General features: G+C 39.2%; 1 pseudogene; it reads right to left on the bottom strand.

Annotated features, from left to right (window-relative positions):
* Nucleotides 1–13057: 13057 nt before the first annotated feature.
* Nucleotides 13058–15607, bottom strand: LOC110745190 (receptor-like protein EIX2; annotated as a pseudogene).
* Nucleotides 15608–15899: the final 292 nt, after the last annotated feature.

Here is a 15899-nt window from a genome sequence, read left to right as displayed (position 1 = left end):
GAGCTTCGGGTATTTTTCTCGGGTATTAGGAGTGGGTTTAGATGTACCTTGAATGATGAATGAAGTCATCTATTTATAGGAGCCTCGGGGCTAGGGTTTTGTAGAGATTGAGTCGGACTTGATTACATCCTTTTATTATGATAATATCTGAATTAATGATATTATCTCATTAATTATGAGATAATACCCTGTAATTAAGATATTATCCCCTTATTAGGATAATATCCAAATTAATGATATTATCTTATTAAATAAAGATAATATCTTATAATTAAGATATTATCCCTATTAATTAATTAACCAAATAAATTGGTTTAACTAATTAATTTAAGGGATAATCTTCTTTTCCATGTGGCATGCTGTGATTGGAGACGAAAATATTTGCTCCCACAAATGCCCCCCAGCTTCTGCATGGCGCTTGTGTGGCATGTAGGAGATGAAGTTATTTTTCGAGCTCTCCAACTGTGTCTGGGCTCTCTTCTGTGAGTTGGACTCCTTTTGCAGATCGGATTCCCAATTGGAATAGGCTTCTGACTATTCTTGGAGTTGGATTCCCAGTAGGAATGAGCTTGCGATTCCTTCTTAACTTGGGTTGTCCAACTTGTATAAATACAGGGCTTCTCTTCACTCTTTCTCACATCACAAACTTAACTTCTCTACTTTCTAGCTTGAGAAAGATCTCAGAGAATTTGTACTGCTTGTTGAAGAGAGGAGTTGCCGTGCATCCCAAGGTAAGTCGAGCACGTATATTTTTTCTTCGTCTTCTCTTCTTCGCTACGAGGACCAGCTGGGTAGGACTAGGCTAGTCGTTGTCGTGACTGGTGGTCGAAGACGGTTGGAGAGGTGGTGGCCACTGGTGGCTGCTAAGCAAGTATCGGGAGGAAGTTGGTGGTCTGCCCCCTGCCCAAGATGTTGAGAGATGGAGGCAGAATGGTCTACACTCTGATGATCTATCGGTTGGGCAGAAAGAGTGTTCTACCGGACCCCCCTTAAAAAAGGAAGGCTGATGTTAAGTCTTCAAGAAATGAAGCTGGGACTTCGCAGGTGAAGGTTGTGTCTCTATTTGGGGAAGAAGCCAAGAATCCATTTTACTAAGAAGGCCCAAGTAGGAGTTGTTCCCTCGTCATCTGCCAGGGTTAAACATCTCGTTGGCGCAGATAGCAAGAAGATTGGCGGTATACACAACATTAGGGATGTTCCACTTAAGCCTCTTGTTGATGAGTTTGGAGATCGTAATCTACTCCATGAAGTAGTCCATGCGCGATCTAGTTCATCTATTGAGAGGCAAAGAGATGCAGATATTCCTCTTCGAAGTTTGGGTCGTCTGCACCAGTTAAAGGATGGAGGTCGATCTGGGAGGTCTGCTCATCCACCCAACCATCATGATCCAACTACTGAGTCATGAGCAGTCAAGTGTGGAGTTAATTCAGCGTCGCCAATTCCTTTGAAAGTGAGGTTGGCAGAGGCTAAGAAAGCAAGAGAGTCATATGCTCGGGTGAAAGGTTCTTCTACAACGTCAGGGGCTGATCCCAAGGTGGACAGGTCCAGCCCTGCAGGGGATGTAGGCACGTCTGATCTGCTGGAGACGAACTTCCTGTCAAGCCCATCTGCTTGCTTCAAGCTGGTTGATCATATCCATCAGGTTGGCGATCTTGATACTGTTTGTGCCTAATAAATCACGGCCATGAACTGGCCGAAGGAGCCCCTTTTCTTGGCCCAAGTACTTCCTCGAGAAGCTAAAGCGCAGCGTTTCGCCAAGGTGTCTTGCCTTCCTGAAAACAGCGGAAAGTTGCCAAGGCATGATCATCTCGGCCTCGATTGTAAGCCGAGGCCGAGGCCGAGCAAAATCACGGCCAAAGATGTCAGAATCAAATTGTCACGTGATAGCAGGGTCCCATGCTTCATTTAATGAAGTAATGCCTCTGTTTATTGCAGCAAACCCACTGGCCACGAATAAAGCATTTAATGCATGAGGGAAGGCGGGAAGTGACTGAAGTCAGGTTGTGGCGACAGGAAACAGAGTGATTAGACGTGGACATTCTCACAAGAATTCTTGCAGCTTGAGAGATTAGGTCACCAGCTATCAGAACAATAAATGCGTCCCCACGGCCAGAGGCGCAGAACCCACGATCAGGGCGGCAGCCGGGATTCACCAGGATTTATGGGGTCACACCACCATACTTCACGGTCCCAAATATCGATTGGACTACCCACTTGCTCTAATCAGACTCCACTATGTAGGATTTCAGCCTCGATTACTCCTCCAGGAACTCTTCCTATAAATACAAGGCTCAAGACTACTTTCAAAGGGTTCAAACACCAAACCAAAGCCTCCCACGGAGCAACTTATATATTTCCTGTAATGCACTTTCAATATCTTTACTTGTTTTCCTAGGAGTAGTGGTAGACTGTAAGGAAAATTCATTCATCAATATATCATACGACCCTTGATTTCCAAGGCGCCGGAGCATCATCCTTGTTATTCGCTCATTCACGTCATATATCATACGACCGTCGCTCCCTGAGCAGCGCGCTGGAGCACCGCCCAAAACCCACCAACGCCATCACTAAACGGCCTTGTAGCTCAGGCCGTGAACCTAACAGTCGAGATTAGTTCCTCTCTCGGCTACGATCGTTTGATTAGAAGACGAGTCTAAACAGGCGCACCACTTAACCATTCTATCCACATCAATCATCTCGACGCACGGTAGACCGTGCTGGCAGGCCCGCGCACAAACGCACCGCACCCAAAAGCAGGAAGCCGCGTGTCAACGCACATCCCCTCGGCCCGGAAACCCAGGCCGTGAGATCTGCGCGGTAGACAGATACCATCTCAAGTCTTTCCTTAGAAAAACAAAAGGAAGCAACATTTCATCTGCTTCAAAAATGAGTAGTTTTTGCTGCTGAAATTATCCAGAACGCGTCTGCTGTTGCCCTCTCTTCTACTTCTGACTTGGTTAGTCAAAAAGATGCTTGCTTCTGTCTTGAGTGCAAGAATGCTGACATCTCTCTTAGTTATGACAAGCTCTTGGCTAGATCTTGATAAGTCCATAAAATTACATATTTATGTACTCTTTATACTTAGTTTTTGTAGGAGAATTTGGTTTAAAAAGGACTTTTACTTTATTTTCTCAATTTTCAGCTTTCCAGAGCAAGTAATTTGTTTTCAATGGAAATACAACTTTTTGGTGGAGTTTTAGCGCAAGACTAATTGGAGATGAAAGCTAAGATCTTGCAGATGATTGTAGAATTTTTCTAGAATTTTCGGAAAAGCCAATGAGAACAGTCTTTGAAGTTAAGTCAGCATAAGATGCAATCCCGTCAAAACTGTGCTGCTGTGGAAGAATGACCATTTGAAGACTTTCCTGATTTTTCCTCAAGGCGTGCGATATATGGATAGAAAGATAAGACAAAAATATACAATTTACATATTTTTCTCGAATTTTCTTGGAGGAGGAACAACCCCAAACGTGCAAGAAAAGTAACTGACATGTTATCCCAGTCCAAGTAGGAAGAGGAGTCAAGTACTTACCCATCTTGGATTTATGTTTTAATTAGGTTTTTCTTTATTTTTGGGCTGCCGTAAAAGCCCAGCTATTGGGTAAGAATAGATGGGTGGTGTCTTATTTAAGCATGAGAAACAACTCCTTAGGGGGGATGTAAAGACTAGGAGAAATTGGCCAGCTATTGGATACGCCGGAAGAGTACCACCATTGGCTAAGTTTTACTGTTTCTTCCTTATGTTTTTGTTTATGTCGAATTCAAAGATTATGTGTAACTAATTTTCTTTGCTATGGCATGATGTAGCCCTAGTATGATAATCTAGTTTTCTTATTTTACCTATCTATTGATTGTCGTTTGATGTTGGATTCTTAATAACTGTGCTTAATAACTTGGTTGATTATCTTGATGCTTGATCATCATCTAGACTTTTAATTGAGTTAATCGGATGCAAATTAGAGTAAATACCATACTTAATTTGAGGCTTGCTTCTTGTGATTAGGATTTGTAATTCATCTAGGGTAATTACCATACTCCTAAGGTTTACATGCTTGTTCGAGGTTTTCACTGATCTTAATGAGTTTCTACGTGTTGATATTTGACCTAAATACCATAGGCGAATTGCTTGTAGGAATATACGAGTTAGCCTAAATACCATAGGTAATTCATGAAAAAGGAAAACTAAGCGACGACATCAAATGGTTAGTAAATAGGTAGGTGAATAAGAGGCTAGATCGGATTACTAGTGGTGAATTCATTGTCCTAGTGCTTTTATCAATTTGAATTTCTCATCCTTGTGTTTCGTGAGTTTCTACTTATTTTGTCTTTTAATTTCGTTGTTAATTAAATCATTCTTTCAAAAACCCCTTTTGTGTTTACGTGAGTATGCTACGGGTTTAATTTTTTGTTTGTATAATTAGAGTAGTTAAAGTATTTTGCGAAGGAAATTAGGTTAGAGTAATTGGAAGTTGAACTCAATCCTCGGCGGAATGATGTAAGATCCCACATCGACCAACGGAGAGGGGGTTGATGTGCCTTATATGTACATGCCCGCATCCATCTAGCACGAGGCTTTTTGGAAGCTCACTGGCTTCGGAGTCATGGGAACTCCGAAGTTAAGCGAGTTGGGGGCTAGAGCAATCCCAGGATGGGTGACCCACTGGGAAGTTGGTAGTGAGCTCCCAGAAACAAAACCATGAGGGCCATAGAGGGGAGCCCAAAGCGGACAATATCGTGCTACGGCGGAGCCGATCCAGGATGTGACAATTTGGTATCAGAGCCACTCTGCCGTGTGGTGCGAGTGTGCCGACGAGGACGTCGGGCCCCTAAGGGGGGTGGATTGTAAGATCCCACATCGACCAACGGAGAGGAGGTTGATGTGCCTTATATGTATATACCCGCATCCATCTAGCACGAGGCCTTTTGGGAGCTCACTGGCTTCGGAGTCATGGGAACTCCGAAGTTAAGCGAGTTGGGGGCTAGAGCAATCCCAGGATGGGTGACCCACTAGGAAGTTGGTAGTGAGCTCCCAGAAACAAAACTGTGAGGGCCAGAGAGGGGGGCCCCAAAGCGGACAATATCGTGCTACGGCGGAGCCGATCTGGGATGTGACAAATGACCTCGTATTTGCCATACTATATTACGATTGACCTTGTGCACTTGCTAGTATAATTTGTGTTTAGACTAATCTTTATAATCTCAATTTTTTCAGGTTGTCTAAAATTCACAACAAGTTTTTGGCGCCGTTGCCTGGGATTGGCTTCGTCAACTACAATTTAGTTCAATCTTAATTTTGATTTTCAGTTTTTATTTTATTTTATTTTATTTTATTTCATCTTTTTTATTTTATTATTTATATTAATAGATAATTTTCAATTTTTTTTTTGTTTTTTTAAATTTATTAATTTTGTTTTTTTTATTGGAAAATTTCAGATTATTGGAATTGACTTGTGTTTCTTGTTTGTCTTGTTTATTAGGTTTGACTGAGTGTATGACTGGAAGACGCTCTCAAGGTCAAGACCTCATACCGTTTGATCCTGAGATTGAGAGAACAGTTAGGAAACAAAAAGACAAATTCACTCACTCACTGGATCCTGAGATTTCATACGGAGGTTCTGTCGAAAATATAAACGAGAAGAGTGACAAGAACGTTGGGGAACAACAATTAGCGAAAGAGGAGTACTCCATCATGAAGGAGTACAACCTGCTCGAGCTATGAAGGAGTACTCCATTCCAACTCTTTCCAACACTCCATCGTGTATTGTAGTACCAGCAGTTGAAGCAAATTCATTTGAACTCAAGTCTGGAATGATTCACTTGTTACCATCTTTCTATGGAAAGTCGAACGAAGATCCTAACATGCATATTCGGGAATTTTTCAACATTTGTGGCACGATCAAGATCCTAAATGTCTCTGATGAAGTGGTTAGGCTGAAATTGTTCCCGTTTTCATTAAAGGATAGAGCCAAAGCTTGGCTTCACTCACTACCAGCTGAATCCATTAATTCATGGCCCGTTTGGCCTACGTTCGGAAACATGTCGATGAGAGTGGCCCGTTTGGCCTACGTCCGGAGACGTGTCGATGAGTGTGGCCCGTTTGGCCTACGTCCGGAGACGGGTCGATGAATGTGGCCCGTTTGGCCTACGCCCGAAGACGTGTCGATCGGGCCACACCCGAACACGTGTCGATGAGTGTGGCTCGTTTGGCCTACGCCCGAAGACGTGTCGATGAGTGTGGCCTGTTTGGCCTACGACGGAAGACGTGTCGATGAGAGTGTGGCCCGTTTGGCCTACGTCCGGAGACGTGTCGATGACAGTGACCTGTTTGGCCTACGTCTGGAGACGTGTTGATGACAGTGGGCCGTTTGGCCTACGTCCTGAGACGTGTCGATGAGTGTGGCCCGTTTGGCCTACGTCCGGAGACGTGTCGATTGCTTTTGTGAACACTTCATTGGAAAGAAAAGCTTGAACTTGTATTGATGTCTATGTGACTACATTGCTTTATTGAACAAAAGAGAGGAGTTACACGGGTAACATCAAAGGTAACTTGGCTTCAATGAAGGTGAGGGAGGCTCCGCCGCCTGCTTGGAGGCGAGCTGATAGGTGAGAAGCTTTGTGGATAATACCCCTGGAGGTGATGGGCATTCCATTGTCTTAGAATTTCCTTCCCTTAAAAGATGATGCCAGGATCGTCTTCCATGACTAGGTAGCTGGTGACGGCTTGGGAGACGAAAGTCGCTTGCTTGATCTTTCTTTTCTGCTCCTTGGTGGTCAGCCCAGACTCTTGGAGTCGGCTAGAATCGTGTTGATCCATATGACTTTTTTCGTGGAGGCTCATTAGCAGCTGCATCACAATCCTTGATTTGCCGGATAAACCCCATTGCAATGAATTCCATGCAATGGCCATCTCTGACCAGCTCGTGGGATCGGGGGAGGAGTGACTGCGGGTTCACGGCAGCGAGAGGTGGAGGTGCTACCATGTCGATCGTGGGATCGGGGGAGGAGTGACTTTGGGCCGTCACGGATCGAGCCATCGCGGCGGTCTTGCTCCTCTGCGCTTGCTTCCAACCAAGGTTGTTTGGAAGGCTTCGGTGGATAGAAAAATAGGAGGAACGGATTCCTTGAGCACGCGTTGAGTATAACTCACGCTCTCAATGAAAGCACCAAATGTTTGTGCAAATAATCCCACGGGAGAATATTCTCTCTTAGATCCTTCAACCTTCGATCTTCCTTCTCTCTCTTCCTCGATTCCAGTAAAAAAGACTAGAGTAAATAGACCACACCCAGGGGGTGTTGGCCAAAGGTCCTCTGATGCCTAAGTTAGTTCGAATGTTTGTAGGAAAACAATAGCTAAGCAAAGGGTACGGAGTTGTATGTATGGTGTGAACCGGGCGGCCGGAGTCGTGTGTGGTGGCCGGAGCCGTGTGGAGAAAATCTGGAGAGTGGAGAGTGAAGAGTGGAGAGGGAGAGGGAGCTTCGAGTATTAGGAGTAGGTTTAGATGTACCTTGAATGATGAATGAAGTCATCTATTTATAGGAGCCTCGGGGCTAGGGTTTCGTAGAGATTGAGTCGGACTTGATTACATCCTTTTATTATGATAATATCTGAATTAATGATATTATCTCATTAATTATGAGATAATACCCTATAATTAAGATATTATCCCCTTATTAGGATAATATCCAAATTAATGATATTATCTTATTAAATAAAGATAATATCTTATAATTAAGATATTATCCCTATTAATTAATTAACCAAATAAATTGGTTTGACTAATTAATTTAAGGGATAATCTTCTTTTCCACGTGGCGTGCTGTGATTGGAGACGAAAATATTTGCTCCCACATCGACCCCGTATGTTCATTTTCCTTCCCTTGATTTCTTTTTCCAAAATTGGTACTGAACCTTGTTGTGAAATGGTAGGCAGGATATGAAAATTAGCTCTTTTAGTTCCCAATATTTGGGTATTTGGTTGATCTGCAGTTGCTAGTTGTGGATCAAACTTGGGTTGTTTCTTTGTTTCTGGCTTTTTTTACTGTGATGCTTGTTTAGTCACTCCTCTATGGCAAAAACGTTTTATGTTCATTGCAATAGGCTTAACATGGTAGGTCCTATGAAAGCAAAACTAAAGATTTTGGTTATCTACTGATAAATAATAAATCTCTTCTATTTTGGTAATCTGCATGGTGTGTTTTACCTTTGCTAATTTTGGATGGAGCACAAGTTCTTTTCGAAAGGGCTGATAAGAACACAATTTTAGAGTTTCCAGTTCTCCGACCTAGCAATGTAGAGATCTTATTTCATATAGAAAATTAAGAATAATTGCTTAAATGGTTGCTGAATACATAATATATTTATTTATTTTTATTTTTGGTAAAGATGATTTAATTTTTTCAAATTAACTATATAGATTGACCATCAGTATGTCATAGGGTTGGATCACAAGGTCATTCCTGGGTGGGGGTCACTGGGTCAAGTACGATGGTCATCAAGTTTAGTCCAATGGTCACTAGGTTAGATCAAGACAAGGACACAAAAACAAAAATAGTTACCAATCTTACTTAATTTTCAGTTTTTAAAAACTGAAAAAAATACAATAAAATAATGGGTCATGGTTTGTTTCCTTGGAAATTCAGGGAGGGCTGCTTTCTGGCGCGGACTTGAGGTCCTTTCATGGAGGGCTGCTCTCTGGCGGGAGTAGCTGTTATGCAGCTTTCACATGAGTTTTTCTGTACCTTAATATATGATTTGAGTTTCCTTGTTGATGTGTTTTCATAAACAGAGCTATTTTTCCTATCATGTATATAATATGAATGACCTTTTGTTTCATCAAAGAAGAGGAAACAAAAGGTCATTCATGTATTGATTCAAACAGTTGGTGTGCACCTCCAAGGTAGAGTAGAGGGCAACTTTTGGTGACTCCAAACCTTTTTCCGGGGAGGGGAGGTCTACACCTACTTACACTTCTGTGGGTCCGCCATTGTATTCATGTATATGTGGGCTAGGTCAGTTGGCCAAACTAGTGTGTCCGGTCCTTTGCACTCAATTTCAAACCCTTCCACGTACATTAGAAAGTAAAGTTTTTTTTTTCTCATTTTTTAATAAGTATATAGACAACAATACTCCAGCTCTAACTGATTAGTAAAGTTACTCCACATTTTAATTTTATAATTCGATCAGTTCAATTTTTAGGTTCTTATTTGAAGATCATTCATACATAATTTCATCCAAATTGAAACACTTTTACTCCCTTAATTAGTATCATAAACATTTCATTGTTTATTGAAACACAACTACAAAAACCGAAATAGACGACGGGGATCCACCGTCGTTGTAATGCTTTGAAAACCGTCGTTAAATCGACCGCCATCTATTTGGGTGTCAAACTACGACGGCTTTTCACCGTCATTGTTTATCTGTAAAGACGACGGTTTTTAAATCGTTAATTATAGGAGGAAAGACGACAATTTTTAATAAAACCATCGTGTATTGTATGTAAAGATGACGGTTTTTTATGAAAACCGCGTGGATTGTTTGTAAAGACGACGGTTTATAAAAACCGTCATCTTTACATACAATAGACAACCCTTTTTTTAAATAAAAAAAACGTCATCTTTACTTCACAATAGACGACCCCTTTTAAAAAAACCGTCATCTTTACATATAATAGATGACCCTTTTTGAAAAAAATCGTCATCTTTACATATAATAGACGACCCTTTTTATAAATAAAAAAAACCGTCATCTTTACCTATAATAGACGACCTTTTTTATAAAAACCGTCGTTAATTATCTGTAAAGACCATGATTTATTATAAAAATCGTCTTCTAATAAATTCCCAAACTGCTACATTTTAGTTCTTTTTGATTTCCTATGATGCTATACAACGATTTTAACTAGAAAACCAACCATAATGCTTTATTAATGAATATATACACTCAAAAATAGTTTCTTTCATAAAACTTGAAGATTCAATAGTTATTACATAGTTAACCAATCTTTATTCTACAACAAACATAATTCCTAACAAGACCTACGTACTCCTAATCCAAGCCTTCCTCATCCAAACATACAAATGATGCACAACTGAAGTCTCCTCCATCATCCCTGTAAATAAATCAAAATGACAAAGAGAGAAAAAAAGCTAAGATTTTAAACATAAAAAATTAGGTGGAAGAGAAATTTTACCATTGGACCATATTTCCATAGAAAACTTGTAAAATGAGCATAAAAAAGACCATCGAGAACCTGCAAAAGGAAAAATATATAAATAAAATTATGGTGAAAAGAGAAGGTAACAAATTTTCAACAACAAAAAAACATACGACTCACATAGAAAACCTGAAAAAGAAAAAGTTATAAATCTGCAAGCTTCCTCCTCATCTCCTGATAACCAAATTAGAAAATCTAAAAAGAAACCAGAAATATAAAAAAAATATGTAAACAAACCAGACAAATCAAGAGAGACAGAAAATCTGAAATCAGGGAGACAAAGAACATATCAGAAACGCAAAGAAACTAATCTAGAATTCACTAGCAAGATATAGAAGGGTATTGAGAGATTAGGTGACTTTCAAATCAAACCTTTCAACCAGCTTTCATTCTCAAATACAGAACCTCCCTCTACATCTTATGGATCTGCGAAGACCTCAATCTCTCAACTCCTTCATTGATATCGATTTTTTGATGATTTTGTAGAGAGTTTCATGAGGGTGTTTTAGAGAGTGCAGGAGGGTTTCAAGGAGGGAGAGATAAAGTTTTCAGAGACGGGGGAAAATCTGAAAATTTGTCGAGCGCGAATTCACTTAAGTAGCCTTTTTTTAGCGTGTTTTAAAAGACGACGCTTCTTAATGAGAGATAAGATTTTCAAAGACGGGTGAAAATTTGAAAATTTGTCGAGCGCAAATTCACTTAAGCGGCCATTTTTTAGCATATTTTAAAAGATGATGCTTTTTATAAAAAAAACCCGTCATCTTTACATATAATAGACGACCCTTTTTTAAAAAAAATCGTCGTCTTTACATATAATAGACAACAGTTTTTTTTATAAAAAGCGTCATCTTTACATATAATAGATAACCCTTTTTTTAAAAAAAAACCATCATCTTTACTTCACAATAGTCGACCCTTTTTAAAAAAAAACCGTCATCTTTATATATGATAGACGACCCTTTTTAAAAAAAAACTGTCATCTTTATTTCATAATAGACGACCATTTTTTTTTAAAAAAACCGTCATCTTTACATATAATAGACGACCTTTTTTTAAAAAAAAAACCGTCATCTTTACTTTATAATAGACGACCCTTTTTAAAAAAAACCGTTATCTTTACATATAATAGACAACAGTTCTTTCAAAACAACCATGTCTTTACCAAAAAAACGAACACTTGATTTTTAAAAGACGACGCTTGTCATATCTGTTGTCGTTGTTTTTTGGTCAGATTTTAACTCTGAAGAAAACCTTTTTAATAAGACGACGCTTTTTTATTTGTATGCGTCGTTATAAAAAAATATTCAGCAGTACCTCCGTTTTTTAGTTGTTTAAGTCACTTATCCACAACGGTTTTTTGTTACCGTCGTCTTTTTAAACACAACGACGGTTTTTTCTTCTACCGTCGTCTTTTTCACTTTTTGTAGTAGTGAAAATGTGTGTTTGTCTAGGTATTTGATCCGTTAGATAACTAACGAAAGCATGTTGTTGAATACTAACATGCATATTATATTACACATGGATACCATATTAGAACATGAACACCTAACTTAAAACCGATTTGCTATAAATCAAAAGGCCCTATAATCTTTGAAGCACTAATGCAAAGCTTCCATCCTCTCCAACTCGTATCCATAATCACTTATAAGTCGTCCCACTCAGCTAAGTACTTAAAAGAAAGAGATAGTGAGCAACTCCTTTATAACAGTCATTAATTGGAGTTTATCCAACAGCACATTTGATTGTGATGGAATTGCCTTTTCTCTCAATTCAGAGCTCGGTTCCTAACAAATTCTATATGCTTGTAAAGCTAATTAGTCACTTCATGTCAAATGCAAGGTACGTGTTTATGAATTTTGTGAGGCGACAAGAAATCAGTGTGGAACACAAATTGACCAACACATTCAAGCTAGTACCACCATATGTGTTATTTGTAGAATATGGTAGTTGTGGGAGTAAGATTTCTCAAGCCAATGACATAATTACATGCGTACAAGACTCGAAGTGGTCAGACGAAATTACCCCTGCACAATGTGGGAATGAGATCTGCACCTCATCATACATTGAAATAGGTTAGGATGACACCGTTTCACCTGAGAGGAAGTCAATTCTTCTGACTTAAGGAGAAGTTAGACCACAGATAGGCCCAAACGTGCGTCCCAATGGCTCATAAGGAAAGACCTAACGAGGTAGTTTTTCTTATTGTTTTTGTTTGTTGTTGTTTTCTCTTTCCTTTGTTTTTTTTTTTGGGACAAAGTCGTTTTTCCTTCTTCTGTTTCTTCTGTTTTGGTGTTGTGATTTTCATTTCTGGGCAGTTTCGTCTTTCAATAAGAAACGACAAAAGTCCCTGTGATAAATCATACCACCTCATTATATTCTAATCACAAAATTCTCAATTATAAATGATAGTTGAAAATTAATACTTTCAGTGATAAATCTGGCCAGTTTCTCTTCATAAACCATTCTTTATTCTTTAACATATATCAAACGAAAGTTGGTATTGCACACAATCCAGGCAGTATTTGTGCGAACTTTTTTTTTTTTTTTTTTTTTTAAGTACAAGCCAATGGATGAGTGGATTTACAAAATATTTATCGAGTGTTTGGAGGGGTGGAGGTGGAAGAGCTCAACCAATTGAAATATATTAAACAATTGTTGATGATAAAATACAAAAACCAAATTAATCTTAGTGACAATATATATATATATATGATGATGATGATCGAGGCATATGTTAATTCAAGAGTATGATGCTAATTTCTTTTGTACAACTAGAAAATGGAATACATATCATGCTAACTTCAAACGTTATATTCAATCTTTGAATACATATCATACTAATTACCCTTTGCCTAATGATATTGCTGGCCTCAGGTTGAGTCATTCTTTCCAAAGTATGAAGAACTTGAACTATGTGGATCTGCCTGACTCGTGGAACATCAATGTGCCAGAAACTCCCCAAAATCCAAAAGCAAATCCTAGCCCCATACTGATGTAAAATCCACGACTTACAAGCCCACCCTCATGGTCTTGATTCCCTAAGCCAGTTTGTTGAACACTGCCTTTCTATTTCTCTTGATCACACATCCTTTGAAGTGGAAGTCCACAAAGCAGAGGGTTTTCGGCAAAGGCTGACGGATCAAAGTTTTGGAGCTGAGACCCCATTGGAATATTTCCAGACAGGTTGTTGTTTGACAAGTCCAAGTCACCAAGACCATATATCTGAAAAAGACTTGTCGGAATTCTTCCATCGATCTGGTTTCTTGATAAATCAAGAGACTGTAATAACTCCAACTTCCCAATGTCTGGATTTATTTGACCTGTTAGATGGTTTCGCGACAGGTTTAAAGAAACTAAACCACCAAGATGAATGATTTCTTTAGGAATCTCCCCCGTCAATTGATTGCTTGACAAATGAAAGCTCTTCACAAGTCCCAGAGTGCTCTTGTATTCAGACATTATTCCTTTCCATACTAAGGTTGCTACATCATCATAGCTCTCTGAAAAAATCCCATTTCCAAAATTACATGCATAATGATGAGTGATGGTTAGAATTGAATGTCCTTTATCAACTAAAGCCGTCAAATTGCTGAGACACTTGGGTATAGTTCCAGAGATGTTGTTAATTGACAAATCCAATATTTGGACGTGTGTTAGATTGCATAACTGTAAAGGAATTCTTCCATAAAAGCGATTAGAGCGGAGGATAAGGATAACCAACTTCGGAAGTTCAAACCCTAACCATCCAGGTATCAATCCTGACAGTTGATTTTCTGCAGCATCAATAACTTTCAAGTGTTTACAGTTCATCAAGGATGAAGGCAACTCTCCCACAAATCTGTTGTGTTTGAATTTCAAGGTTTCAAGAGAATATAAATTCCCCAAGGTGGTAGGAATTTTGCCAAAAAAACCATTGCCACACAAGCCAAGAAAGACTAGATTTTCTAAATGCGTCCAACAATCTGGAAGTTCTCCAGATACATGGTTGCTTGTGAGATCAAGAAGGGTTAAATTACTGGCCTTGATTCCACACAAGAAAGAAATGAACCCGGAAAGTTTATTGTAGGATAGATCTAGAGATGATGATTTTGACAGAAATGAAGGAATTGGACCTTCCAGTTGGTTCCAACTAAAATTTAGCTTAGGGGAATAAGCAAACTCCATTGTTGAACTTGGAAATGTTCCTCTAATTTGGTTGTGGGAGAGATTTATAAGGACAGCTGTACGTGACAAACCCCAAAACCAACTTGGAATGATGTCAGAAATTGTAGTGTTAGAGATATCAAGGGATGAATAATTTTTCTGAGTTTGAAGCCACTGTGGGAAATATGGACCCATCTTGCAAGACCTCAATATTATGACACTCAATTGAAAAGGAGGGACCCAATCAGAATGGAAGTTTAAAACCAGTGAGTTGGAGGATAAATCCAAATATTTTAACTTGGAGAGTTTTGAAAAATGAGTTTCAAAAATCACCCCTTCCAGAGAATTCTTACCAAGATTGATGTACACCAGATTGGACATTTGTCCAATACTTTCAGGTATTCTCCCGCTTAATCGATTTCCGTAGAGAGATAATCGTGTCAATAATTGCATTTGCCCAATACTTGCAGGTATTCTTCCGCTTAATTGATTTCCATAGAGAGATAATTCTGTCAACGATGATATTTGCCCAATGCTTTCAGGTATTTCTCCGCTTAATCGGTTGTTAGAGAGATACAAACCTTCTAGTTTCTTTTGAGAACATTTAGACAATACCTGAACGAACTTGGGAAATTCTCCACTGAGATTATTGTTTGAAAGCCCTAATGATCTCAAACTGCATAGCTCCGAAAACGAATTTGTTATGTCTCCTTCAAGTTGGTTATCAGTGAGATTAAGGACTGCAAAGAGAGCTCATGTTGCCCCAAACATCCATAGCTGAACCTGCAGTCCTTAAAAAGTCATTAAATAAAGAGTCTACATAAACTTTGTTTAATTAATTAAGGAGCTTCTTAATTAACTACTTTAATTATTACATAGCTTTTCTGCATATATAATTAGTAATATATAGTACGTAGTTAAAGTCATGCTGCAGCAAGCCAATCATTTAAATTAGAACTAATCGTACCTTGCAAAGATTGGGATCCAAGCTGAAGTTCAACAACCTGGCCAGTTTGGTTGCTGCAATAGACTCCTTTCCATGTGCAACAATCTTTGTTTTGGCCTTCTGAGGTGCCCCATGTAGAGACTATTTGACCGCGGGTATCCACGACGAGGCCTTGTTTGAATGCAAGGAGGGCTTGTCTTTCCCTCTCTATGTATACATTTATTGAAGGACTCATGTGTAGCAAAGGCACCACAAAAGAATACCAGAGTTTGAAGCACCTTCTGAGGTCAACTATGGCCATCGAAGTGAGGAAGGGAGAGGAATAGTTGAGAGAGAGACAGAGAGATAGAGCTGGAGAGAGAGATGGACGGATTGAGGTTGTGGTTTCTATGTTGCAGATAGAATTATGGAATAGTAAACGTTTAATCCCTTTACAGATACAAGAGATGAGCTTTGTCTAAGGAATTGCATGGGTTTATATACTAATAGTACGTATCGAAACCTAGTAGCCCAATCTTAGTGTAGTGGTACTTTTCTTTCTAATGTTAGAAGATGCCAAAAATTTGGATACCCTTTCCTAAGAAAAATATAAG

Source organism: Prunus avium, chromosome 7 (assembly GCF_965620075.1).
Source record: "Prunus avium chromosome 7, drPruAviu1.hap1.1, whole genome shotgun sequence".
NCBI lineage: Eukaryota > Viridiplantae > Streptophyta > Magnoliopsida > Rosales > Rosaceae > Prunus > Prunus avium.
Note: the sequence above shows the minus strand (reverse complement) of the source record. Positions and strands in the feature narration are given on the sequence as shown.